Raw genomic sequence first — 26,719 nt, forward strand, 5'->3', positions numbered from 1 at the left:
TTTTTTTTTCTGACATCACATTTCCAAACATTTCTGAAGACGTCATTTGCCCCCCCTCCCCCTGATGGCCATTTTCCCTCCTCCCGTCACAGCGAAGGCACCGCGTTTGACAGAAAGTGAAGCCGGCCACCGGCTGAGCGAGGTCAGCTCGAGCCTAAGTGTTTCTGTGAACATCGGTTTGTCAGCTGGCCTGTGATCGAATGATGATTGTGGAAATAGTCTGTCATTAAACACAGCTGCAGGTAGGTACACTGTGGCTTGTGGAGAGGCTTACTGTTAACAGGAAATGTCAATCACCTTTACAGAAATTTGTTGATGGGTGCTATATTGGGAGCGGGGTTATTAGTCATCTCCTGTTGATTAATATCTCTCCTGCACATTGGCACATTAGCACAGTTGTTTTTCACACTTGCGTTTTCTGCTTTTTCAAGGAACAATAATAATAATGAGGGAGGATTATTGTAATTAGCTTGCACATTCTAAGAATGTGTTTCAAAACATTTGGATTTGTTATAAATACATATTCATATGAAGGTAATGGTTGTGAAAAACAGTGTGAGATCTGCCACTCGGTCCTGAAGGCTTAAAGTATTTTTCAGATGAGCACTTTAGAGGCTTGGTTCATACTCGGAATATTTCTAAAAAGAGGCAATGTGACCTTTGTGACCTTTTTTTTTTCATCCAAAGCAACCCTACAGGCTTCATTTGCTGATGCTCGCTGTCTGTGTGGATTTAACCTTTTAAAGCTCTTATAGAAAACTCGCGCTGTGCAGCCAAGCTGAGCAAAAAACCCCACATGCCGACTTTGATGCTCTTCTTTATAACGCAGGATTGTAAACTCGATATCCGAAGGTAATGTTTTACAGATAACCAATAAATAAAGCTAATAACGGCATTTTAATCAGCAAAGAAAATCTAGTAATTAGTTACAGGCCTATCTTTCCTGTCAGACACTGTGAAATGAGATGATTTTTAGAGCATGTAATTAAAAAAAGAATATAATTAATTTGTTTGCGTTTATTCTTTTTATATCAGGAATCAGGTTTGGCATCAGTCTATGTTTTGAATGAGTCAAAGGTGTAAACTGAAATGCTCAAAGGGAAATTTGTTCTACTCCACCTGTGAAAATTGCAAATAATGAAATAAAAGATAGAAGAGCCAGTCTTGTGCTTCCAGTCTTCCCTCAAAACTAAAAATCAATCCAGCGTATAGGAATGGTTGTTTTCGAGAAGGCTGCATTGCAAGGTCTTTCGGCCGATTAGGAATATCCTGTAATTAAATTCGGAAAACTTCTTCAAGAATTACAGAAATTTGAAAGCAGCTTTAGATTTGAAAAACCCACCAAGGTCCCTCAGTCTACACACAGCCTTGCTTGCTTTGCTCAATTGGAATTTGTGATTAATCCAGGGATCCGCGCAGCATTTTAACTAAGTCTATGCTTCAGTGTTTTCTAAATACCTCCAAGGATGGTTTAATACAGTAAAATATAGATGACAAAAGAGCCCAGCTGATGCTGGCTTTCTGGTGTGGATGTCATTACTCATTGATTGCTGCAGTGGTGTTTTTGCTGTCCTGGCACAGCACTCTCTCTCTGCTGTGCTTCACTGGGTGTGCGAACAGTGAGACTCGAGAAAGTCACAGAGAGCAGTGGCAAATAGTGTGAATGAAACTCACTCCTCTCACCCACAACAGTGGTGGCAGATGGCTGCCCCTTTCTGAGCCTGGTTCTGCTGGAGGGTGCTTCCTGTTAAAAGGGAGTTTTTCCTTCCCACTGTCATCTAAGTGCTTGGTCATAAGGCGTCGTCTGATTGTTGGGGTTTCCCTGTATCATTGTAGGTTCTTTATCTTACAGCATTGGGCGCCTTAAGGCGATCATTTTACCTGTTTTCAAAGCCAGCCTAGTTTTTTGGGTTTTTTTTAGATGTGCGCTTCTTCTGAGCTTATTGTGCACAAAACATTTGTGTATGTTGTACAGTCTGGTCAGCCATGATGCCATTCTGCTACAGGTGCTGCAGAAAGTGAAGGACTGTAAACAGTGGAGTCTGAATGTTGCCGAATAAACAATTTCACAAAATCATTTGCATTTTGGTCAACGTATATGTTTATATCGGTATATGTATAGTAGGCCAGTATTGGCTAGTGGTCTGTCTCTGCATGACAGGATTCGCAGGAGAGTCAAGGAGTGCTTTTCATCTCTACCTGTTAATTTTGCTAGCCAAGCAGCGGGATGGAGAGCTACACACTGGGAGGTCCAGAGTGCAAAGTTAATGCCAAGCACCCTGAGGCAGTGCATGTGCATGTGTGTATGCGTTTGTACAAGAACCAAGAGACTTTTGGATCTGGCAGCCTCGTACATTCCTCATCTGAATTGTTTCAACTGCAGCCAATCAACAAACGCTGGCACATAGCAGAGATCGGTGTAGTCCAAGTTCATTCAGTTTCTCACTTGTACTGAAAGTAACAGAATTTATGTGTGGGCATGTAGTGAGAGCTGTGTTATATGTTAATGCGTGTACTCGGTTGGTGCTAATAGTATGCGTGGGAATATGTGTGGGCTTGTGTAATTCTGATTCTTAGAGCACGGTGTTTCTGCACCGTCTCCATGTGTTTGATGCTGACGACAGGCTCATGTTTCCCTCAACATAACTGGCCTCGCTAGAAGGAAACTTAATAGGCAAAGTGTGAGGCAACCACTCTGTGATTAGTTTGCACTACCGCTTTGAAGTAGCCTTAGCCTGGCAGCGCTGGACACAGAAATTCTGGCAAGCTGCACGCAAGCATTGCACACTTGCACAGCCACTCAGGCAAACGATACGCATGCATGTACGTGCATGCTTTCACACCAGCATCTAAAACCCGCACATGCATGTTCACAAACACATGCAGACAGCTGTTCTTAGTTACGACGTCGTCAGCTTCAAATTTTATAAATCACTGCCCTTTAATGAACACATGTTCATATTCATTTGCCTTTACTACTGACGCTGGCCCTTTTTTATGTCTCATTTTTTTTTATTATGGGTTAGCGATCCACCTCATTGATCAGTTGTGTTTTAAACATCTGCATTTCATAATCGGCGCGTCGCTAGTTTGCACAGATTTGTGTATGTACACAAAGGTACATTCATTTCATTTTTCCGCTGGCCGACCAGCTGCCTGTTTGTACAGCTCTGTCCAAACTGTCTGCAGTGAGCGGCTAGTTCTGTGCCCAACAACAACTGTTCGGCTTTGTTTATTGCAAGATGACACTGGATGGCGAAAGCAGCTGCCAATAGCCCTGTATGACAGAAACAGCTTCTTATATTGCTGCAACAAACAAACTGACAAAAAAATGTCAGTTTGTTTGTTTAGGATTACTTTGACATGGGTACACTGTGTACCATTGCAAAATTCTCAAGCTGTTTTCTCGAACTTAGAAGAGAAGACAGTGAATACTGTCCAGTCCTGAGCATGCATAAAACACATAAAACGCACCAGAGAAACATCAACAAGAGCAAACTGAAAGTACACATGTAGCCCCATGCAGCACATGGATTTTAAGTAAAGCTGTTTTCAGGACTAAACTGATGATTGAAACAACGGATGAGGTGTGAAAGTGAACTGTGAAAATAATCAAATGAGTCCACAGATGATTTATAGATTTGTTTTTAGGGTGGTCCAGGGTGACTGACGAAGGTGACAAGCCGGCAGGCCCCTGAGAAGAAGCTCCGATTGCTGCTTGTGTTCTCTCACTCGTGTCCCTGACCCTTGTCCAGGTTGGACGGGCTCCAGCTGGTCCTCAGAGCGAGAGCGAGCGAGCTCTCCGTACTTTCACATCTGTAGCCCTGTTTTTGTGCCAAGGCAGGCAGCGCTAACCCCTCTGACCTTCCATTCGGGTTTGTGTGTGAGAGGGAGCGAGAACTATAAACAGATGACATTACAGTGAGGAACTGGCATGAAGGGAGAAATGGTGCCAAGACTGTGTGTTTGTATTATGAGTTTGTTTATTCTCTCTGTGTTCATATCAGGTGTCATGTGAAAATACATTGTTAACAGTCTATTGCTTCCCCTTGTTATTGGTTGTGTGCGCGTGTGTGTGTATGAGTGTGTCAGACCTTATCTGACACAAGGGATTAGCAGACTGAAGCCAGCCTCTGGTCTTTACCCTCCCTGCCTGCAGAGGTCCATCTGATTCATGTTGCCTTGCTGTTTTGGGTTTATTACCAAAAACGACACGATTGTCTGCTATTCCTTTTGAAGTAATCAGCATCTGGGACATGCACCGGATATCCCCCTCTGTATCAGCACGGTGAACTATAAACTTGAATTTCATTATGGAATTAAGGACAAAGTCAAAGGGAGCCAAATTTGGCGTGTAGGGCGGCCAACATTTACGTGCATCCAGCTGCCTTTGTGCTATAATTGCACTGTTGAGCGTTCTCCTTCAGATGCTGAAGAACGTCAGCATCTGAATGAAAGTCTTGCTGTTGCAGTCTGACCCTGGGGGGTGGATTTAAGCTGCACAACCCTGTTAATGTCAAAGAAAATGTTGTGTATTTTTTGGGCTCGTGCCCCTGATAGTCTTCTTCAGTCCTTTAGACTGCAGCCTCTTCTACTGCAAACTTTGCATCCTGTTTTCATCACCAGTGATGATCCTCAAGGCAGGTTTGCTATCAAAGAGCCCTGCAGAGAACGTTATTAGACAGGATACTGACTACCAAAGTTACTGCTAGCACCTGTTGTGTGGTTGTGCATTTCTCATTCTCACCAGGCATTTTTAGAATGATTTGCAAGCATCATGATTAGAAAAGAGTTTTTAAATGTGCAGTTTTTAAATAGCAGCCAAATTCCTAAACAAAAAGATCAGGCTGCGCACTTTTATTTTATTTAGCCTCTTTTGTCATTAGCGGAGGAATCTGTTTTGCTTGCACAGGATTCAGATTAACTTCACGTAAACAAGGGGTTCACAGGAAATGATGCAGCATGCAGCCCAGCCTTTGTTAGTGTTTGCGATCTTATCTTGATGATGGCAGCCTCACTCTGCTCTTACCGTCTATCAGACTTCAGCCACAAACAATGGAGGGTTAATGAAATGTAGTCTGTGCACAACTATAACCTCTGATAAATGTTACTTTTAAAAAATAGCATCTCTCCCAGCTATCCTTTTATTTTTTACTAATTTGGGGAAACTGTACCTTTAAAACTAACTCGCAGCGACTGCGAAATATGCCGAAAAAGTTATGTAGTAAGCGTAGTGCACTCGAAAAACTCAAATACAGAAAACACACTACATAACGTGAAAGTAATATGCATTAAAACAACTGGTGGGAGGGCACCATTATGTTTTATTACTGTATTTAATGCCATACTGTATGTTCATCGTTTTGGCCTAATGTGAGTCGATTGTATGCTTCAGAAATGCAATAAATATGTATTTTGTTTTTGCATCCAACTGTTGTGCCAACAGATTTTATTATTAGAAATGAGCACCAGTGTATTTCCAGCGAGTGAATAATTGATTATTGAACCGTTTCTTTGGGAACAAAGGCCTCTCGCCATGCATACTGATGAGCTCATACAGTACATGTGCCTGCCGTGCATAGGGTACACACATTCCCCATAAAAGGCCACTCAAAGGATATAAAACTGTCAGCAGTTGAAGCAGAGCATGGTCTGGTGCTATACTCTAGATCACGTTGGTATACGTGTTTGTCTGTGCAGGCTTTGGTCCTGCAGCTCACTGCTGCTTCAGTGAATCAGAGTCCAAGAGCTTCTTTACTCTAGATTAGAGAAAGGAAGGAAATTAGAGAGAAAGAGAGAGCGAAAGCTGAAAATGGGTCAGACATCTAAGAGGCAGGCATTTCTTTTTCTAAGATGGGTGTCAAGACATTATCCAATTGCTTCTCTTTCCTCCTTTATCTTACTTTCTCTTTCTGTCTCGCATGCTTTCTCCCCCCCCCCCCCCACTCTCCCACTATTCCAGCCAAAGAAAAGTGCAAAGGGAGGAGAAAGTTATTATGCCTGGCATGCCTGCAGAGGACGGCCTTTAATTTGGACACAACCCAGCTGATCAATCTCCTCATTGGCTCGGTTACAGCACTGTGTGTTTGTGAGTGAGAGTGCGTGTTCAAGCCCATACATAACAGCTAAGCTTTTAAACTATGCAAACCAACAGAGTGTTCCAAAAGTAAAGCACACTGGATTAATTCCATGTGGAATTGACTTAACTCTGTAGACAGAGCCGTGGAGGAACAATGAATTGGATTAGAGCTGGAATGAGCGTTAGCGGAATAAATATTGCAACAAAGTCAAAATAAAGGACCATCAGATGCATGTGTGGAGTTCTATAGATGCTGATGTTAGACCGGGTCAACGGGTTTGGAAAGAGGGGCTCTTGAATGCACACACACACAGATGGAGGCATGCATTCATTCTAATTTACATTTAAGTAACTCTGCGTGATTTGCATACTGTGCAAACATATGGACGTGATTCAGCGGGTGGTTTGGCAAAGAGGGAGAGCCTGCAACATTTCCTTTTGAGGCTTTTCTCTGGCATTGACAGCATTTAGCCGACTTCTTTTAGGAAGCATTAGTTATAAATGCATGACAGCAGCTTTCCAAAACAGCAGCCTGGGTCCCCTCAGAATTCATTTTAACAGGAAATCCCCGAAAGGAAACAATAACGTTTATTCATATGTGTGCTGTAAGGAGCACAGGGTCAGTTATTTTCTCTTTATTCTAGTTAATTATTTTGCCAATAAAATGCAATAAAATGTTTGCAGTTTTTTAAAAAAAACTAAAAATAACTGTTTGTTAAAACAGCCAAAAGTGACGTTCTCCAATAGCCACTTATCAGTACCAGCACCTCACAATGAGGCCTGCTCCCACAGGAAACATCACGGATAATGTTGTAATTCCAAAGCACTTACGTGACGTCACAATCGTGGAGCAAAAAAGCCAAACAACATGCTCAGTTTGGCCACAATATACAGGGTATACTGTTTATAAACTGTATTTTGTATTAACTTTACTGCTGTTTGCTTGCTTTCTTAATACACAGCATACAGCAGTGTGCAGCACTTCATGCATTTGCATTAAATGCCACGGTCTTTTTTTATAGCTGTTTTTTTTTTTTTACTTAAAAAAAATAGGACTAACTGCTTGTAGGCAAAGCGGCCTCCATATTGTGCATTTACATTGACATGCAATGTGTGAGTGTGGTTGATTTTGATTGGCTATTTACTGTTTCCATGGTTTTCAGATGTTACAAATTGATCATTGGGAACAGTAGTCTTCCCTTCAGTGCGCCGTCCTGTTCTATTTTCATGTGGAAGAACTTGATGCTTTTTAAAATGTCAAGCTTTGGATAAATGGCTCGGTACGGAAGCTGAGATTTGTCTAAAAAGATTAACAGTCCCCACAGAAGCTGTCATCTTCTTTTATTATTGTGAAGATAAGCATCACAGTGTGCTTGCAAAATATTGGTTTGCAGGACCGGCATACTGATTTTTTTATTTTATTTTAAACTCGAAGACCGAAAAGCTCATAGCGAGAAAATGGAACAATACTTAAACCTGAAACAGCTTTGCAAGAAAACGTAACAGCGTGTTAGTAAATATCCTTTTATGCGATCTTAGGATGATTGCAGAGCAAACAAACAGACTGGTACTCGCTCCCTTTTCCATCACCTGCTTTCTGATGGACTTTTGATTGAAGAGCAGAAAGTAATGGCATTTTATTTTTCAGTCAGGGCAAAAGTGAATCTAGTTTTCTTGATGTGTGACACCTTTTTTTTCAATATGAGCTATTTTGCTTTTCTTCTGGAAAATAAAATAAAAATTATAACAATAATCAGGGTCAGAGCTTCCTAATTGTTACAGTATATATCACTGGGTTTATTCAAGGATTTAAAGATTCTTTGGCATTATTCAGTCACATAACGAAATTCTGTGAGGTAGTTCTCATCTTTAAACAGCTGATATTGAACACACAGACAGAAACCCATTAAATAAATAAACACAATAGGGAAACATAAACAATAGGTAGCATTGTAGTTACATGTTGTAAAGTGCATGTCCCTGTCTTTTTAGGCATGAGGTGTGAGCTCTGGGGAAGAAGATGGCCCTCAGTCTGATTCTTGTTTTTTTTGGTCCTAGACTGTCTTCGAGAAGGCAGAGGGACAAACAGCTTATTACCTGGGTGGGTGGAGCCATCATCTGGACACAGCCAGCATACATTGTCATAGAACTGGGAGAGGAATTCCTACAATCCCCATTACTGTTCTGAGTACTTACCTGTGCATACACTCATTGGGAACTTCATTAGTGACATCTGTTCATCTCCTTGTTAACACAAATATCTTATGAGCCAGTCACTTGGCAGCAACTCAACGCATTTAGGCATGTAGACATGGTCAAGATGACCTGCTGAATCTTAAACAGAAGTTCTTAGAATTGGGAGTAAAAATTAATTATGTGACTTTGAATGTTGCATGGTTGCCAGATGGACTGGTCTTAGTATTTCTGAAACTGCTGATTTACTGCAGTTTCAGAAGAGAAAATATGCAGTAAATTGAAGTTTTCTGAATGAAACTGCCTTGTTGATATCAGCGGTTAGTGGAAAATGGTCAGACAGCTTCATGCTGACAGGCAACAGCAACTCAAATATGCTCTTCTGCAACCGAAGCGAACCGAGCATCTCTGAATACCCGACATGTTGTCCACACCAGGTGCTACTTCTAACAGCTAAGAGTAAGAGACTGAGGCTACAGGAGATATACTGAAAATATTATATCATTATGTGACTCGAGGTGCACCTAATAAAGTGGCTAAGTGTAGACAGAAATATCACCAAATCTCTTACATATGCAGAGTCAACAAATACATCCTAGCATAGCATCACTGGGTTTATTCATCCTAAAAGCATCAGTTGTAGTCACTGCTAAAATATGGAAACTCTGCCCCAAATCCAGTTATATCTGCTGTATCATCTTCCAAACATCTTCCAAGCAAGCGTCTGGGATGAAGGGGGCTTGTGTTGTATTCATTATGTGGTGAGACTCAAGAAAGAGGGGGAAAAAAAGCCTCAAGGAACAGCTAATATTATTTAATGCTTTTAAAACTGCCGCATACATAATCTGTTGTGAACATCTGCTGAACCTTGAAATCAGGCATTGACCTCTCGGTGTGGCTGTGTGTTGCTGTGCACTAAAGCATGTCACAAGAATGAAGCTCATGTGAAGACATGTTATGCTGTTGAGGAAATAAGTCAGTCTCTCTCAGGCTGACAAGTTAGAAAAAGAGCATTTTTATTTTTTCAATTTACTGCTCCTCTTTGTATCACCTGTTCTTTTTGTGCATCACGATCGGAGGCAGGAATATTAATAAGAAGCTCATATACTGCCATTTGTAATCTCTGCTCCCTGCTTATCTTTTATTTGCTCAGACAAATTACTCAAGTAATGATGTTTGGCTCAGGTGATATTTTTATGCCCGTGTTTAAACACCCCAGCTATAGTAGTGCAATAAAGGTGCAACTGCTAAAGCCGGTTGTTGGCTATCAAAAATAGATTAATCGATGCTGATAAAGAAATGAGTTGTCTAATACTCAGTGCAATAAAGCCTTCCTAGTATGTGTTACTCCATGTAAGTCCTTTGTTTTGTTTAGCACTTAGGTGTTATCTAATGAGCTTCAAGCTCTGTGGATTTTCTTTCTGTGACATTTCCGAATAGCATCTTCTTTTTGTGTTCCAACTCTTTTAGAATAAAGCACCGGGTTTTCATATATAGCAAAACAAAAATCTGGAGAGGTGCTGTCTCCTTACATGTAGCAAGAGAACTTGTAAGCGAATGAGACTCACAGAGTGAGATCTTGGTTGGATGAGCCTACAAGTGCGTGAATAAAGTTTACATTTTGATTTACATCAAGCTATAGCTTAGCAGGGTGCTGGTGTAGCTCACCTGGTTCAGCAGTTGACTATATGGTAAAGGGTACAGTGTGTGTGCCCCCTACGCTCTCCCTGATTTCCAGTCTACACTCTAATAAAAACTCTAAAAATAGCCTTTAATTCTCTAATATGTTTAACATGTTGATCCTGAATGCAGCTCATTGCTTTAAGTCAGTTTTGGAGTCTGATTGGTCCTTTATGATTTTTGGTGAGCTCAGCCCAATGCATTATGGGAAATGTCGCATGGGAAGTAAGACGCTGCCGGAGAGTTTGTTGAAATGACTGCTAGCGTTGTTAATAAGTTAAAGCTTGGTACGTCTGGACCCTTTGTGCATACCAGCACTATACGGCACAAAATAAAGTATCATTAACTACAAACACCAACTTATTTCTGTCTCTTTTAAAAAGATTTTATAATGTAGGTTTGCCGTCACGTTTACCTCTTCTCTCTGCCACCTGTGAGGATGCATATTTATCCCTCCCCAAGTCCTAAGAGCTGGCTTAGCATATGGATTAACTGAAGAATCAAATGCATGGCTGCCACACTCGATCATTTCAGCCAATAATGATGAAGCAAATGAAGAGTATTGGTTTGCAAAAACGTACATTTCTTCAACTTAGAGCTAATTTATGGAAGAGGTCCGCTGTGAAGTTGTGCGTGATTGGATGATGGTACAATAAACATCTTTTTTTTTTTCCTTTGATCAGTCCATGAGTGGAATGACTTTCAAAATGAAGTAGTGAGGCTTGGCCTCTCTGGTTCATTCTGTTAAAAATTAAAGGCCTTTAATAGACCTCCCTGCTTTACAAGCGTTAGGTAGCACTAACGAACTGCTTCTGAAATTAGTTCACTGAGATTAGGTGTGGTGAGGTCTTGTGTAAGTTCTTAGGTCCATTATTTTATTGGCTACCACTGGAAGGAGACGCTAATGCTGTTCCCAAGCCCTGATAGATTAGGGGTGGGTTGCATCACAAACCTGGACAATAAGGAAAACACCCAGATCCATCTGCTGGAGCAACCCTTTGGGGAAAAAAGTGTAGCCAAAAGTACCTTTTAAGTTATTAGCTGTCACCGTGGTTTTTTGTGTGTTCCCAGCATAAAATGAAAATGAGAATAATCAATCCACGTAGCCTCTGCATATCTTTATATTTTAATTTGTGAAGCAGCAACAGCTGTGAGACAACATCTAACACCCAAAGGCCACCATTTCTGTTTGGCATTCCCGTTGATTGTGCCTCCAACAAGCTGTCTTTTAATGAATAACTCATCATTATCTTTTCAGTGCAAGATATGATTTTATGTGTGCTGCCTGTCAGGTCAAGAGGAAAAGTGTCAGCGGTGATGTGCGTCTGCGACTGAATGTCATCAGATAATGATACAAGCTATGAAAATGTATCTAGTATGCCAAACAGAAGATTATGATGTAATGATACCAAGTGTGTTCAGTTGTGTGTGGATGTCTCAGTCAGAGCTTTGAACGTATTTCTTTACCTGTCACAAGTTTTTGTCACATTGTTAACTACGCTCGGGAGGCATCTGTTTTCCGGACTTTGTTACTCTCTTGACATATAAGCATGTGAACGTATTTGTGTGTATGTAACAGTAGCGTCCTTAAAAAGGATCCTGATGTTCTGCACTGTTGACATTAGCTGTATTCAGATTATTGTTATTATTATTATTTTTACTTATTTTTAACTTTTTCCTGTGATCAATGATGATTCTGAGGCCTCATTTACCTTGGAAGTCAAAGGAGAATCGCAGTGGGCAAGGCAACGATGAACTCATTGGATAAGGTCTTCAAATCTAAGGACATTTCTTTGCCGATGACAACATTGATTTTCACTTTTTTTTTCTCCATGGTGACCTATAGTTTGGGAAAGTTTTCCTGGGGAAAACAGGACAGTCGACAAATTGTACGTGGTGCTGTAGAAGGATTTTATCAATACCATAGACAGCCACCAGAAGGACCAACAAATCAATCTTGGAAGAAATCAAGCCATCAATGTCACTGGAAAGACAAATGATAAAGTTACGACACGCCAACTTTGAACTTGTCATCAGAACACAATAGTCATTAAAAAAGGACATCATTATTGGAAGAACAGTAGCAAAAAGGCAATTCGTTGGTTGGACGCCATTAAAACAATGACAAGAAGACTTCAAACTCACACAGAATCAATGTTGCTGTACAATCCACCATATTTCCACCAGATTTAGATTTCTGAGGTGAATCTTTGCAGAGCCTATAACATATCCTGCATCCTCGTAATAAGAGGATGACTGATATTTTCTGGCTGGAAATCAAACAAGAGGAACTGACAGTACTGGACAGCTCATTGACAATAGTAGCGAGCTGTGTCGACCCTACACGTAGTTGTGCATAAATCCCCAGGAAGGCCCAACCTTTTGCCTTCTTGTAGGAGTCGTGAAACTTGCCATGTCATTGGCATATTTTCTGACTACATTCTGGTTGAACTATGGTCTTCAATTTCAGAAACTCACATGCATTCATCTTAGCCTGTAGCCCCTCTCATGTGATGCTGTAAAACAGACTTTTTTTGTGCTTGTTTCTATTTTCACACAGTACACATTAATGTGGGCACCACCCTCTGCACCCCCCCACCTCCCACAGGGTGTGAGATACAGCATCTTATGAACATGGGCATGTGTTAAACATTTTTGCAGTTTATATACAATTAAATGCTAATAGAGTGGGAGGCTGGAGAGTTGGAGGGAGTTAAATAGCTGAAAGCATGCAGCCATGCAGAGCGAGGATACAGAGGTCAGCACAGTTGTGTGCATCGCCTATGGGGAGAGATAGGCCATGGCTATACATGATTAGAGCGTGCGTGAAACTACTGTGAGTATAAATTTACTCCCATGCCTATCTGAGCTATTGCGAGGCTCAATTATCTGTGGTTGTTCATCCATGTAGCTGAGTCCCATACTCTTGCATGCGCTGCCTGTATTTATTAATTAATCATTTCAATCCCCTTTTTCACGATCAAAAAATAAGCTAAATAAAATCAAGCCATTTTGAGTTGGCGTTTTTATCTGACTGAGTTACACAAACACACACAAAACGTTATTTAATTTGCTTCTACCAGATCACTTCAGTTGATCTGATATAAAGGGCCTGTTCAGAATAAAACAACTCAATGTTAAATATAATTTACTTTAATGGTCATATATAAAGGCCAGCACTATTATGCTTATAGCCTTTAGAAAAAGTGCGGGTATGCCTAGCGTGAATGCTCTCTCTCAGCTTGCTTTTTACTTGGCGTTCATCAGCATGGCCACGAGTTTGCAAGTACCTTGATGGTATTTGTTGAAGCATGAGTGGTAATTATTCAATTTTTCTAATGCGACTTCAAGTGAGTGCAGAAAGTGATTAAAATATTTAACTTGGCCGAGATGCCTGTTAATATTGCCTGGGGTCTTTCGTTTATGTACAGTAATAGGTGTTAATATTGAAAGGTCTTTTTGTACAAAGTGTAATGAAGCCAAGCAGACAGTAAAGTGAATACCTGCATAGTGTACTGGAGAGCTGTATACTCCATATACCTGCCCCTTTGAAAGTTCGGTAAGATTCATGCTATAACGGTGCTTTGATGCTTTTGGCCAAAGCCTCAAGTTAGACAATTCATTTGGTTGAAGGATTAGACTGCTAAGCTTTTTAGTGGTAAGCTGGTCACATGAAGATCTAAAATTGGTTTTGATAGACAAGAAAACCTTGCGCCTCCTTTGGGGATTTTCCTCTCTTGAACTCTCAGACTCCTCCCATGTCATCCCTGACTTAGCAGTACATGCATGCTTCGGTGGCCATGTGGATTTGCTTGTGCTCGAGTTGTGGCTATCTGTAGGATTTGGCTCACAGGATTCCTCTGAAAGCCTTTTCACTCCCTGGAACGTTTGGCCTGGTGAATGTTTTGCTTTTGTTGGCAAAGACATGAAGAATCACAGATTGTCTCTTCTGATTGCAGAGTCTGCGAAGACCTGTGTTGGGATAAAAGCTGTATTCAAATCTAAAGAAAGGGCACTGGAGTGAAGGCAGCTGACAACCAAGGTAAGAAAAAGTTTGCATGGCTTTGTGTACAACGCTGGCGGCTTGTATTAACTGTCAGACTTCGTCAATGGGATCTGTTAGTGTAATGGTACTGTGATACATTGACAGTGAAATACCTGGTTGGTGGTTGGTGTTACTTTTCCACTGGAACACAGTGTCTCATTTCCACAGGTGCAGAGTTGATGGGGTTTTTTTTATGGTTGTTTTTCGGGAGACTTGGAAGAGTTCTGTATATATAGTACTTATGAACTGTACACTTATTGACTGACACTGACATGTTTGTCAGGTTCCCATGGTTTCCACCTGTCAAGAATGTCCAGAACATTGGAAAACGATCAAAAATAATCCATCCGGAGCGTCTTTCCAGACGAGCTATGTTAGCAAACCTGATTCTGTTTGCCACCTAAGCACCTCAAGGGTCACATGTGTTGTATGAACAAGCTCCAGACTTCATTTACAAAGGAAATCGCATGCTAGACAGTTTTGCATTTTGCATGTGCTTAATGATTCTTACATATGATCCTGTTTCCTGTGTATGCAGCTTTTTCAGTGTGGCAAATGAAAGAAACTACACTTTGAACATGCTGTATAAGAACAATAACAGTGTGTTTGGGCAGTGCATTATGTGTGCTATGCAAACACATTCTCAACTGGTGCAACATCCCTGTAGGGTTGTGGAGGGTTGAGAAATCACTCAGTCTTGACAAGACAGTAAATGTGGACATGGTGGAATTAACCTTGTTCTGCAACACATTTTCTGGGCCAGCTTTTCTTTTTTGTCTGCTGGCAGCGGGTCAGCGTATCGTCTGACAGTTTACAGTGCTGAAGTTGCAACAGTCAACGATTTTCCCCAAGAGCGGTGTCTTGCACAGTGTTGGACTTTTGCCTTTTATCATAACTGCTATTCACATGTTAACATGCTGTGCCTCATTGACGAGTCGTGTCTTTGATTCAAAGCGGCGTTCCTGATGACTGATGATCCCTTTCTCGCTTTATGCATGTTCTCACTGTCTAACACCGCACTGCTTGAAGGAGTAATTGGTCGAAGTCTGCTGAATCCTAATCAGGTTTTGAGTCTGATACAGAAGAAGTAAAAGTGAAAGATTCATATGTAATGACTTCTGTTGGCTGAGGAGGAGGAAACAATCAAGCTTTGAGCTGCAACCTAATAAATGTTAACAGCCTGTGTCTACAATCCGAAAGTGAGAGTAACCGCATATATAACGTTGATTAAATACGTGCATTAGAATGAGAGCTGGAGGCTGCTGACATTTCCAAGCTTTTATTTCTTTAGCTACTTTCTCCACATGCAGGTGGTCCCAGGTCAGAACTTGAAGTTGACAAGCTTGAATTACAGATTTGATATAAATCAGAGATTAACATAGAGACTCTGACATGTGGAACTGATATGGTGTTATTAGGTCCATTGTTTTTCTGAGGATTTATAACTCAGTCGGTCTTGCTGAACTGCACAATCACACGCAATCAGAGGGTGGCTTTGGGCACTGACGCATCGATCTATATCTTACTTACTTTGGCTGATTACTGTCATCACTTTGCAGAGCCAAATTTCATTTTGACATTTGGGATAATGGCAGGAACATGCTCCTCTGCACTGTGTATAAAAACATTCATACTGTAGATATGAATGTTAGATAGATATGAAGCAGAGAAATTCAGGGTCCAATCATCTACAGCAGCTGAACGCATTGAATTAAAATTGTTAAAATATGTTGGATGAAATTTTAAATAAGCTAGGGAAAAGTAGAGAGAAGTGAATATTTTTGGAGATTATAATGTCTATATAGCTGAATCATCCAGGTTTGACTGTATGATGGTGGGTGCCACAGCTGGATGAGCTTCTCTTTTGAAACCTAACTGCACATTGCTACGATGCCACACTGTTGATTGTGTAGTGTGGTAGCATTCCTACACACCTACATTGATCTGAACACTTTTGTTTCCTTTGTAGCAAAAAAAAAAAAGTTGTAAAAGTTGTGTGATAGCATCTGGCTACGTCAGAGAGCTAACTAGCGTCATAATTATTAGAAAGTTGTCAACTGCCGCTTCCCCATTTCTATAGTTCTCCAGATCTGTGTGTATTGTTAGTTGCTTTGAAATTCTTCCTCTTTTTGATATGACATTGTTTGAATTTACTACATACAGAGGGATAGTTACCCCACCTCCTACTAGCTTTTTAAGGTATAGTTACATAGTGAATAGGACATACAATGGTCATTTTCGGCTGGATTTTATTGTACTCAAAGCTGGTTTTATTAGCCTGCATCACACTTTAAGATTTGTTTTAGTGACAGCAATAGTAGGTTTTGTAACAATCAATCCATCCATTCATCCAACCATCCATGATCTGCCGTCATCTGTGTTTTACAAGGGGCAATAGTCCAGGCAGAGATACCCAGTAGCAGAAACGCCTAAAATACCTCACCTAGAAGACACCTGGTTAGGTGCCTAAACCACCTTCAAATAGTGGCTCTCTGAGGCCCTCTTGAATGACTAAGCTCTTTCCTCTATCTCTAAGGCAGAGCCCAGACACTCTTTGGGTACAGACTGATAGAATGAGATCATAGCAGAAATGAGCTTTCTCGAGAGTAGGTGAGGGTAGGAACGTAGATCGACTGGTAAATCTGCAGCTTTGCTTTCCTGCTCTTCACCACAACAGACTGATACACAGTCTGCGTTATTGTTGTGTCATGTCAATCTACTGCTCAAGTCTTGCCTCACTTGTGAGCAAGATCAAGAGATGCTTCAACTCATCTACTTGGAAGAAATGGTTAGAAATCTTTCTTACAACATCTAATAGCTTAAAATGTGTCAAATAAAGGGCGTTATTACTTCTGCGTCATTACTTCTGACTAAAAAGGGTGGAAGTCATTACTGATATTTAGGTGTGGTACTGAGATTATGTATTTCAATTGCACTTTGATTAGAAACAGAATGATGACATGATGCACATTATAGTAGGTATCAGTGCAAACATACCAAGTGCATTTTAGATACATAAAAAACCCCTTTCTAAAATGGGCCTGCCTTCTGACATAAACTTGAATCAAAGTTCTTGAATCAAATGGTCAGGTTTGCTGGCTGTGTGAGAACACAGATTACCCATAACACACAGATAAACTCTGTAACAGCAAGATAAATATCTGTAGTTAACAGAGCCTACCGCAGTTTATGAATTGTAGTACTGACTAAAAATGAAACGCCTGGTGTCTGAGTGTTTTGTAGTTTGCTAATTGCTATTAAACCAGAAACCACAATGCAATCCTTTTCTAATTATAGTCAATTGACTTTTCTGTTGTGCTGCGCCGAGCGACTAAATCAAAACAAAGCAACCTCTGTCAGCGGATTGAGCGTCGGGCATCGCCTCTGTATACCCTCGTGGCTCTCAGGTGGCAGAGAGAACGAGCAGAGCCACTCCCTCCCCATCTGTCGTGCCCATCAGGGGAATCACCTTCTCACTCTGGCACACACTTGCAAACAGACGCATACACACATACACATATCCACCTGGGAATGCATTCACAGCTACAATCATAAACAAGAGCAAGCATAATCAAATGAGCATCCACAAGCTCACAGTCGCTGATAAAAGAAATGGGACGCATTCCGATTCACGCAAAGATAATCTGTGAGCTTTGCTTATCTGCAGACAGGATGTACCTGGGGATGTGTAAAGCAGGATAGGCAAAGTGTGAGTGGGCTGAAAGCCAGTGGCTGAATTGCTTTTTTTCTTTGACAGTTTGACTCACCACCTGCCTGGGTAATCCCAGCGTTCGCTTTTGGACAACTCGCGTACCAAGCAGCAGTTTCACTTTGATTGAATTGAATTCGTCAGATGGCCATTCAGGCCTTTGCTGCCACTAACGGGAAGACGTAAACTGTATGGCAGTTAAAGCTGCGTAGAAGAGAGACACAGTGACATTTAAACTGAAACCATTTCAGTCAGACAGATGAGCGTTCAGGCTGTCTCTGTATTAATGCTGTCTCCTTTTCTGTGACATTTGAATGAGCTTTTTTTCCCCCTCCACATTGATCAATAAAGTAACTTAATAACCTGCCTCGAGACTCTAGGATGTCTGGACAGAATAGAGTAGCGTCAATTTAGTGCAGTTTTATTCTGCAAGGAAGCAAGGGATTCATTTAGAAAGACAATTATCAAGCATGCTTCCAAATGATATTTCCAGGAACAATGGAAACCGTAACTGAATAATGACACTGGCTAATACCAGGTGCGGGTTTACCTGCGTCTTGGCTGGAAACATGGCTGGGTGTCAGTGAAGCAGTAGAGACATGACACTGTTATCTTATTGTGGGTTTTTTCTTTCTTTTTGTGCAGCGCAAGTGCTCTTTGCTTTCCCGCATATGGCTTTATTGTGTTGTAAACAAGGGGCAGCTATAATGTTAGGCTGCAGCATGATCGAGGTAGCGTGTGTGGTATTTTTATGAAACTGTGTGGTTTTTAGGACGGCTCTCTCATTCACTCACAGGAAGTGGTTTTTGCCTCTTTTCTGCAAAGCACAAAATGTTCCTCTTTTGCAGGTCTCTTGATACTTATTTCATTCATTTCTTTGTGATCACGCCAACATCTGTATTGAAGACGAGCTCTGCTTGGGGTCAAAGCGGAAAAGTGCAAACCGCAAAAGGTTTTGTGGTGTAATGTAGCTACCCCTCAGGGCCGTGTTTGTATTTGAACTGTAGTTTATTGGTGCTGCACAGAAAAAAGATAACGTGAAATATATATTAAATATATTTTACCAACACAGCCTGTTTAGATTGTCTTTCAACTGCATTCTTTTCATTACATTGATTTGTACTGCTTTGTTGGAGACAGTGAAGATAACTGGCACAATGGCACAACAGGGAAGGAAATAGTACTCAGCACCATCTACTCTTCTTCCTGTCCTTTGTTTGTCGGCCCCACATCAGTGCTAGACTTTTAATCTTCATATATGTAGGTGCTCTAGTTAAAAGTTAAAGTCCAGAGAAGCCTGCACTCACCGAGATGCACTCGCTCACCCTCTGAAATACTTACTGTGTGGCCCAAACGCAAAATAAACAGACCAGAAGAGAGACACACCGGGAGTATATTTCCCACTTCGAGCAGCACGGGGAGAAAGAAGTAACGAGAGAGGGAGAGCCTTGTTCACATACGCTCACTAGCCATTTCATTAGGTATACTTTGCTAGTATTGAGTGGGAGCCCGTTTTGCCCTTAATTCCTCATGGCATAGATTCAACAGTCCTGAGAGATTTTGGGCCATATCGACATGACAGCATCTCACATTTTCTGCAGGTCTTTAATGCAAATCTCCTGTTTGACCACATCCTAAAGGTGCTCTGTATGATTGAGATTTGGTGACTCAGTTTCCTCAGCTGACAGGCGTGGCAGTCGGTGTGGTCTACTGGTGCTGTAGCCCATCTGTTTCAACATTTTGGGCGTATCCTGCATATCTTGGCTGTAATGAGTGGCTATTTGAGTTACTGTTGCCTTGCTGTCACCTTGAGGTGTCTTTAGAGATGCAGCAGTAACTCAAATGAGCAGACGCTCTTCTGCAACTGAGGTATGCAGACGAGCATCTGATTATTGCCTGATTATGGTACTGTTGCTTATCACCTTGAAGCAGTTGTCTTAACTCTAGCATTAACAAGGCCTTTGCCTATAGAACCGCTGCGTACTGGGTAGGGATGGTTGTGTGGGAAAATCCCAGCAGAGCAGCGGTTTCTGATATCCAAATGTCTCTGTAATCACACAGTTGCATTAACCTCTGATTTAAATTCAAAACAATAGAAATGTAAAAGTGCAGAGGTGCTAGCATGAGGTTGCACGGTACGTGTTATATGGGAATTTATTCTGCCCCGAAACAAAGCAGAGCTAAACACAATCCACAGTTTTGATAGCTTGTTTTAATCGACCAGCTATCGCAAAATGAAAATCTGGATCTCATATCATAAATATTTTAACATTTTCTTGGGGGGAATAAAGCTGCATCAGAAGAAGAAAGCCAAAAATAGATTCAATTCTGTAGCTTTAAGTCCTACACAATCTCAACATTTTAACAAATAAATGAATCAAAATTTCATTTCCAAATGCTTTTGAGGGACTCCTCAAACATGTTTACATTGACTTGTTTTGCTATCGTGTCACACTGTAATTGAAAAAAATGACGTTAGATTCATTTAAAATAGGCAGCAGCTCACAGCACAGGCAGTGCACTTTAATCGGCTACAGAACTGACTTCTCTTTTATATTCCTCCCGCTTTGTAAGCCATGATTGCAGCCACATGCCGTTGTTCCATTCAGATCACATACTGCAACCCTAAGTCTTCATCAGGCTCTTTGAATTGCTTGTCACTGCAACAGCTCCTGTCAGACAGCCAACTGTATTTCCTGGTGTGAAACAGATATGATTGTATCGACTGCTATCCAGTTTCAAAGTAACAATGAGGCAGTTCTTTTAGCAACCCAAGCTGGAAACATTTTTCTAAGTTCACAAGTTTCACGGGGAGCTTGTGTTTCCATGCACCGCAGCGGCAGCAAATCTGACAGGAATACAAGTTTCTTTAAATGCTGACATTTTAATGCATCCATATAACAGACAGGTTAGTGGAGTCCTGAGGTTTTGCACACTCAAACATGCTCGTGCAGCTTTTTCCAAAATAGCATTATGTGTAAACAGTCTGTCATGTGTCAAAAACCAGCCTAGGGGCCAGAACTACTCCACTAATAAAAGTCATTAATTACTCTAATTTGTCTACTTTGTAAAAATCTTGAGCCACCCCCCATTTCTTTGTGTTTTGTTTCCAAGGAGCCAGACCCTCTTGTAATTTTTCAAGTGGTCTTGAACAATAGTTTTCTAGGATTATTGAAAGTCTTTCAAAGATTTCTTTTGGGCATTGGCTGGGATGTTTTTGTTTTTTTGACAAACCTGGACATGTGGAAGATAACAGAAGGAGCAAAAGGCCTCAAAATATCTACAGCCGATGAACAGTAGCTAAAAGGCATGTCCCTAAGACACAGGAAAGATGCATCTGGTCCTTCAGTTGATCCACCTGCTGTTAAACGAAACCTCATCGAAAGTCACATCTCTGAATTGGAAGGAAATTTGGAACAAAATTACTTAATAACTGAACTGAAAATCAGTGGAAACAGGTCTTATAGAGTGATTAAATCAAATCTGAAATTTTTGGATCAAATCATCAATAATATGCACAGAGAAGGTCCAGGAAAGAAGTACAACGTCTACAGCCATCTGTAAAACACAATGGAGGCTTTGTCGTGGTTCGGGGTGGAATTTCAGCAAGTTTTGTTGGAGATCTTGTCAAAATCAATTGAATTATGAACTGTCATTGTGCAATATTTGAAGCAGTTTGTAATTAGAAGGATCAAAAGCAGCTAACGAAGACCCAAAGTTCCAAAGAAGAAGTTTGAATGCCCTTCAGGAAGCCTGGAAAACTATACCTGAAGACTATTTAAATAAATGACAAGAAATCTTGCTTAAGAGAGTTTAAGCTTTGATGAAGAATGAATGTAGTCATGCCAAATGTTGACTTTCCCTGGCAAAGAACTAAAACAAGTTGTCACCGCTGGTTTAAATAAAGGTAAAATGAAATTAATAGTTTCAAGTAATTGCACACATTTGATTTAATGAATACTTTATACTCCATTAAGCACCAAACCCCAGTTCACATTTCCCTCCTGTTTATTACATGGGTGGATTTAGTTCTTTTCACTTAAAAAAAATCATTGCCCCCTCCCCACTTGTTAATCTTTCCGAAAGTGGTGTCAGTTGAGTCACGTAACAGGTGCAGCAGGCAGTGATATGATCACAAGATCCTGCCCAAACATTTTGACCCCCCGCCATGTTATATATGTAGTATACAGTCCAGCCTGTGCCTGTGGTGCCAGAAAACATGCTCAAAGTACTCAGCCACACCAGACAGATCATTTTGTTTCTCTGTCTAACGTTGCCCAGCCTGTGTTTGGTCTCGCTGTCACGGTTCAGCTATATGGGACTATAGATAAAGGTAACATATACCTTGTGATGTCTTTCACCTCAAGCTAAGGATAAAAACATCTGAGCTACTGCTGCTTTACAAGTTTAATGAATAAGCCTTCAGCATGGATAAGAAGCACTGTACATTAAATGTTGATTGGATAGAAAGTAGGTCATTTTGTTGCATAAGCTCTGAGGGAGTACATGCAAGAACATGCTGGCTTATATTTTTCTATACTGAGTGTTTATCACAGCATGTGGTAGTGGTGGTGGAGCGTTAGTGCACAGTGTTGACGTTAAATGCAGTTTGTACCATCTGCCCAGAAACTGCATTTCCATGTGGTCACCTCTCTGAGAGTCCAAAGAGAAGCCTTTATATATCTGTAATGATGTAAAGAGACAGAGAGAAGAAGGAAAGATTAAAAAAAATGACAGACGTTGGAAAGAGACTTGAGGAAGGGGAAGAGGAAAGAAGTGGCCTGTGACCGGTGGGCAGCGTTAACCAGTTTAGAAAAGGGCATTCCAGAGCTTTTGTTGTCGGGCCACAAATATTCCAGTCTTCCCTTCCTACTCCTTTGCCACACAAGCAAAGTGAACTCCGGCAAAGGCGGAGAAGAGAGAAGACTTTTAAAGGTCTCACGTACAGTGGACATCATTGTGTCCCAACTGTTAGCTCTACACTTTGTTTGGCTTGAGTTTCAGCCATACATGTGTATGAGATTTTATTAAAGACAGACTAAGGAGGAAATTGAGTCCAGCCTCAGAACTTTGTTTGCAGATATGAATGCACACACAAACACCACCTCCCCCACGCACACAGGCGAATGTGCGCTCAAATACGTCGAGTATATTCGAATGTTTTTCTTAAGCTTTCAAGCACATAGTGAGGAGATGGATGCAGGAAGGTACTGGTGCACCTTTTGTACTGTATTTGGATGAGTTCCAGGTCATTGAACCGAGTCCTCCACTTTCTCATTAAAGATACAATTCTAGAACCTGAGCAGCTCAACATGCCATGACTACTAAAAGCCATATTGGGACATTTTCCCTCCAGCACTGGAAGGAGAGCTATAGGAGACCAGATTGTGAAATAAAGTTGAATAATATTGACACAATTTTTTTTAACTTATTGCTTGGTTGAACATTAACTGGGTATATGCTTTAGTTTTTGGCAACTTGATGACAGCAACAGAGAAGGTATAAGCCCAAACGTATGGTTTCAGATTATATTACAAGTCTTATTTTCTCTCACTTTAAAGCCTGTGCTTTGCTTTGTCTTAAAGCTAGCTGTTATAACGGTTGCGTTTTCCCTTGGTGGCATTTTTTTTTTTTATTGTTTGATGTCTCGCTAAGCTGGCAGCTGATGCGTTATCGCCATTATATCAATTGCCCATGTGCCGTTTGGCAAAGTACCTAATCCAAGTCTGTCAGGGTTAGTTTAGCTGTAATTCTGCCAATGTGGTTTGACAAACTTCTTCTGTGTGTATGTGTTTGTGTGTGCAGGTGCTGTCAGAAACTTTGTTCAGCACTTGTCCGTTAGTCAGATAGGCCTGCAGTGCACACGCTTCTTTTTCCACCAAATATTTGAGAATCTTTAAGCTTTTTTTATTTATAATGCACCAAATCACAACAACAGCCACCTCTAGGTGCTTTACATTATAAGATAAAGACGCTACAATAATACAGAAAAAACTCGAACAATCAGATGACCCCCTGTGAGCAAGCACTTGGCAAAAGGGGGAAGGAAAAACTCCCTTTTTTAGCAGGAAGAAAACCTCAGGCAGAATCAGGTTTAGGGAGGGGCAGTCATCTGCTGCGATGTGAGGGGAGAAAGACGGGGTAAAAGACGAGAGAGCTAGAGATTAATAATAACTAAAGTTTAAATGCAGAATGATGTATAAAAAAATCAGTATGGCTCATATTTCATTGTTTTACTTTTCGTTGCTAGGCTATTGAGATTAATTAAGTTCATTATATTCCTGTGACCCCACCTCACCCTAGATAATAATCTGTGTGTATGAATTTCCATTTGGATATTGCTCTAAGTAGAATAGGCGACTGATAATTTGGGGGTAAAAGAAGTTTTACTCTCAAGCAGAACAGAAAAGAGAAGCGACTGGAGACAAATCTCACAGTGAGTCAACTTTTGAACTATTAGCTGATTGAGATTTTCCTCGGATTTGTTGTGAGGATGCTGGATTATGGGATTGTACAAACGCAGTAAGCAGCTCACTTTGCAGCATGGGTTGTCTGTGGAGTCTACGGTGAAATCCGAAGAAATGACCAGCTCTGTGGGGCGCACCAGAAAGAGTCTGCTCACTGTTTTCATCCAGCTGTCCATTTCTCAAAGTTATTAAATTCATTTGTAAGACGTTTACCCAACAAAGTGTACAGTAGCAGCTATAGCAGTGCTTCTTAGTGTTAATAAATGAAGCCCTAATGTGAGCCTGAGTATATACTGATCAGCCTTAGTTATTACACACAAAGTCTGTTTCAAGACCTGGTGGGGTTAGGGTAGCCTAACCCCACCAGGTCTGGGTGTATAAAGTGTCTTAGACTCGTTAACATGGCTTTTGAGCCATTACTGGGCACTTCTTGCAGGATGGTGGGACACACTGTGCTGCTTAGGGAGTGCCTTTACCATAGGATGGTGGGTGGGTTGTTTTATAACATGGATGAAAGACCCCTAAGTGCAGAACACTTAACTGTGACTAAGTGATCACTGTTACTAACTTCACCTGTCAGGGATTTTAATCTGTGTGACTGTACATCCCAGTGCGTGTGCCCACATTTGTATCAATTGCTGTAGCTGACTCTTTATATATGTCTCCCTGTCTGTTTGTAACCCTATTTGTGTTTGTGTCTTCTTGCGCCGTGTCTCTGAATGCGTCTCATTGTGTTCATCACTGCCCGTGTGTGGACTCCCAAGGCTGTGTGAGTTCATTGTGCGTGTCTCCTCCTGTTTAGATAACGCCAGTGTTCTCCATACGCGGAGAGACAACTGCAGAGGCATACACTATGCATGCTTATGTGGTCAGGAGAAGCCTATGTTTTATGGAACATACTGTACTAAGCTGCTCTGCTGCAGTAAAGGGGCTATAAATAGAAGGTGCTGATAAAGAGTAAGAAAAAAGGGGGCACGGTGTGAAATAGACTCACCAAGCCGGTTACTGTTTAAACACTCAGACAGGAGCTTAAGGAACACCAGACTGGGCTTAAACCAACACTACGGTAGATTATATAACCGTGAACAATATTAAAAGCACAAGTATTCGCAGTATTGACTTTCAATTGATGTGTCTATATTTATAGTTGGGGTTTGGCTTTCATTACCTGACGTATTTATGATTTTCATTAGTGAAGGAGCGCAGAGTCATATATGTTAACTGTGAAGGCTGAAACCACATGGAGGTCTGCCAGATAGGTTCACTGGGGGAACAATTCAACTATTCTTCACCACCACAGTTGGCCAGCCTTACCTGGCATTTGCACCGGACCTCATTTTCATGTGTTGTTTTTAAAGGAGGACCTTTTTCGTCTTTGACTTTGTATGCTTCTGTTGTTTGTACAGTAGCTGCAGTCATCACACTGCACCGCCCATGCATTACCAATCCACAAACAGTCATCTCAGGACAGTTTATATTAGAAGTTAAGAATCTCAACCAAAGGGCTGCGGCGGAGAGAAAGTTCTCACTTCCAACAGGAAGACACCTCCATCAGAAACAGACAGAGAGACGACACAGAGAGAAGTTAATAACACGCTGAAGTGGCATGTGAGTGGAAAATGAACGCTCCATGCATCATGGGAAGTCCCCCAAGTATCCTGAGCCTATAGCAGCATAAATCAGGGATAGTCCAGGCTCACTCAGCCCCTAACTGTAAGTTTGATCAAAAGTATTAAGGCTGATCTTAAAAGTAGTGTGTTTCTGTTTCCTGAACCACCATTTACTTGAACTGGTAGTGTGTTTTAAACTACCAGATGCCAGGAAGAACAAGGGAAAGTATTTATTTTTAAGACAATACATTTTCAACTGTTCTTTAAAATTGCAGGAAAGTAAAACATCTTCAGCCAAACCTTAACTTTGATCCAAGAATCTGGTGTGGTCCCGCTCTGAAACGGACCCTTGGAAAACCTGACGAAACCAAAAAAACAACATAAATAATTTTCTTATTTATTTATATATGTTTTTAATTTGATTTAAGGATGATTATGTCCTGTCCAAAACAGAGAGGGGGATTAACAAACCTCACCCAGACTGATGAGCATCTAATTAGCATCAGCCGGTTTAGTGGAGGCGCGCTGCCTGGGTGGCAAGAGGGGCAACACATGATGCCCTCTCGCTCGCTCCTAATTCTCCAGGCAATTAACTCTGCTGTTCTGATATGAGCACAATCCAGCATCAAACAGATTGTGTGCTATGGAACTGGTAAGCAACTCACATGCACCTCTGCCGGGAAATGTCTGCAAAAGTTCAGGGATGGAGTGCATGTGCGAAAACATTTTCAGGACAATTATGAGGGAATTTTCCTGCAGTGCAGTGTGGTCACCTCGAAACAGGACAAGTCAGTAATATATCACACCTTCTATCTATAGAAGCGTCATGATTTTGAAGAGCAAGTCATAGTTGATGATTTGTCACGACTACAATTAGTTTAAACACATTGAAACTGGCAGGAAATGCCTTTTACAACAGCAAAGCTTTCCGGTGGC

General features: G+C 41.1%; 1 protein-coding gene across 1 annotated transcript in view; it reads left to right on the plus strand.

Annotated features, from left to right (window-relative positions):
• Positions 1-26,719, plus strand: part of LOC134633673 (thyroid hormone receptor alpha-B) — a 156,484-nt gene that overhangs the window by 9,577 nt on the left and 120,188 nt on the right. The window contains exon 2 of the mRNA XM_063482611.1: positions 13,912-13,994. The gene's annotated coding sequence lies outside the window, so the exon portion shown is untranslated. The remainder of the gene's footprint in view (positions 1-13,911; positions 13,995-26,719) is intronic.

This window comes from Pelmatolapia mariae, linkage group LG8 (genome assembly GCF_036321145.2).
Source record: "Pelmatolapia mariae isolate MD_Pm_ZW linkage group LG8, Pm_UMD_F_2, whole genome shotgun sequence".
In the NCBI taxonomy this organism is placed as follows: domain Eukaryota; kingdom Metazoa; phylum Chordata; class Actinopteri; order Cichliformes; family Cichlidae; genus Pelmatolapia; species Pelmatolapia mariae.